The sequence below is a fragment of the Callospermophilus lateralis genome, unplaced genomic scaffold (genome assembly GCF_048772815.1).
Source record: "Callospermophilus lateralis isolate mCalLat2 unplaced genomic scaffold, mCalLat2.hap1 Scaffold_124, whole genome shotgun sequence".
In the NCBI taxonomy this organism is placed as follows: domain Eukaryota; kingdom Metazoa; phylum Chordata; class Mammalia; order Rodentia; family Sciuridae; genus Callospermophilus; species Callospermophilus lateralis.
This window is the reverse complement of record NW_027512424.1, coordinates 1874187-1876849: the sequence shown is the minus strand read 5'-3', so window position 1 is coordinate 1876849 and position 2663 is coordinate 1874187. Positions and strand designations below refer to the sequence as shown.

Here is a 2663-nt window from a genome sequence, read left to right as displayed (position 1 = left end):
GTATGAGGGTTCAGGCTCAGTCTGCCATCCGTGGCTGTGCGTGTGGTGTGAGGGTCCAGGCTCAGTCTGCCATCCGTGGCTCTGCATGTGGTGTGAGGGTCCAGGCTTAATCTGCCATCCGTGGCTGTGCATGTGGTGTGAGGATCCAGGCTCAGTCTGCCATCTGTGGCTGTGCGTGTGGTGTGAGGGTCCAGGCTTGTTTTCCTCACTTTCAATTTGGACTTTTAAAGTCAGCAGATATTTCTTTTGTAGTTAGGAGAAAACACATTTTTTAAAAAATGTACAAGTGAAATGAAATGACAGAGAGGTGTCTCAGGCTGGACCCCAGGACTCCCAGCTCCTCTCGTGCTGGCCTTGACCATGAGGGGCTGCACTGCTGTGTTGTGCTTTCAGAAAAGCTCAGTCAGCCCTGGAGGCCTTGGCTGGCATCGAGGCCTGGGCTGGGGTCCTTCTGGGGAATTCCCTGGGGACAGCTGGTCACATAGTTCCCAGGTCCCCCCTGGGAGTGAGACAGATGAAACAGAAGGGCTCCTCTTTAGAGTCCCTGTCCCTCTGCGACTGAGTGGCCTGTGGGGGCTGTCCATCTCGTGCCTGTGGGCGTGGAAGGGAGTGCTGCCTTGCACCTTGATGGGCACTTCTCCCACAGAACGGTCGTTTGCCCACAGACACACCCCACCCCGTCTTCAAGGAACAGCCGTCCCAGCTGGAGCCGAGCTTGAAGGCAGAGATGGCGCTGAGCCCAGAGTCCCCAACCACATTCCCTGCGCTGGCTGTGTCAGGCAGTGCCACACCCAAGCCACCTGGTGGCCCCAATGTGTCCCTCAACAGCTCCTGGACCAGCCTGACGGAGCCCGGCTCCTTGCAGGACCTGGTGGCCATGGGGGCCCTCAGGGCAGTGCTCTCGGCCATGGGTCTGGTGGGCATGGTGGGCAATGTGTACACGCTGGTGGTCACGTGCCGCTTCCTGCGCATATCGGCCTCCATGTACGCCTATGTGGTGAATCTGGCTCTGGCAGACCTTCTTTACCTGCTCAGCATCCCCTTCATTGTGGCCACCTACATCACCAAGGACTGGCACTTTGGTGACGGGGGCTGCCGCATCCTCTTCAGCCTGGATTTCCTGAACATGCATGCCAGCATCTTCACCCTGACCGTCATGAGCAGTGAGTGCCATGCTGCAGTGTTGAGACCCCTGTACACTGTGCAGCGCTCCAAGGGCTACCGCAAGCTGCTGGTGCTGGGCACCTGGCTGCTGGCAATGCTGCTGACCCTGCCCATGATGCTCGCCATTCGGCTGTTCCACAGGGGCCCCAAGAGTCTCTGCCTGCCGGCCTGGGGCCCACATGCACACCGCGCCTACCTGACGCTGCTCTTCAGGACCAGCATCGTGGGGCCCGGCCTGGTCATCGGGCTGCTCTACGCCTGCCTGGCCCGGGCCTACTAGCTGTCACAGCTGGCCTCCTGCAGGCAGACACGGCAACTGCCCAACCCCAGGGTGCTCCTCCTCATCCTCAGCGTTGTCCTGCTCTTCTGGGCCTGCTTCCTGCCCTTCTGGCTGTGGCAGCTGCTCTCCCAGTACGATGAGGCCCTCCTGCTGGCGCCCCGGACAGCGCGCATCATCAACTACCTGACCACCTGCCTCACCTACGGCAACAGCTGCCTCAACCCCTTCCTCTACACTCTGCTCACCAAGAACTACCGCGAGCACATGCCGGGACGCCCACGCTCCAGGGGCAGCAGTGGCCATGAGGGCACCAGCAGCTTCCTGCCCAGTCACGTCCACTTCCAGAGGGACTCAGGACACTCACTGTCCTCCAGCAGCCAACAGGCCACAGAGACCCTCATACTGTCCCCTGTGGCAGCTGGTGGGGCCTGTGTCTGAGTCCCCTGTGTGAGCCTACTGGTCAGGGAGTCCAGGCAGGGAAGGCCCCAGAGCCCAGGTCATGCCCTGCGGCCCTTCCCAAGCGCCCACTCCCAGCTGGCCTCTGCTGCTCTTCCTCCACCTTCTTCTGTTTCTCACTGCTGCCCTCAGCGAGATGGCCACATCCCCACCATATGCAGATGCTCCTCCCGCACACGTCTCTGGAGCCAGGCCTGCCTCCCAGGCCCATGGGGGTCTGATGCCCGGCCTTGTGGTCCCAGAGCAGCCCTTCTGCCCTCATGGCTGGGAAGGCCGTGGGCACCTCTTCCCTATCCCCTGCCCCAGCCCTCCTGACTGCTGCTCTTCCCTGCTTAGCCCTGGGCACAATAAAGCCGGAGCTCTGCAGCCTCTGCCTCAGCCCAATAGCTGAGGAGGGTCAGCGAGGAGGGTCCTGCCCCTGGGACCATGGCACGTGTGGGGAAGCTGCCTGGCTGTGGGGGATGCTTGTCAGGGGCTGGAACACACACATGTGGCTAAAAGGACTGTCCCTCAGTGTCAGGGATGACATGTACAGGTGGCCTCCCGGGCCTCAGGGAGGGGCAGGGAGAGGCAGGACGAGGTCTCCTCTGGCATGCTGGAAGTGTGGGGGAGCCAGGCCAGGGAGGCTGAGCCACTTCGTGAACCAGCCCCAGGCCCCACAGCACCACACAACAGTGAACCACAAGGAGGAACCACAGGTGGAGGAAGACCACAGGAACATGGCTCTGTGGGCAGGCGGGCCAGGAGGGCCCCTGTTCTAGAC

At 61.7% G+C, this 2663-nt stretch overlaps 1 pseudogene; it reads left to right on the top strand.

The window, feature by feature from the left end:
• The first annotated feature begins 727 nt into the window (after nt 1-727).
• LOC143387463 (urotensin-2 receptor-like) lies at nt 728-1882 on the top strand (annotated as a pseudogene).
• The last annotated feature ends 781 nt before the right edge of the window (nt 1883-2663 follow it).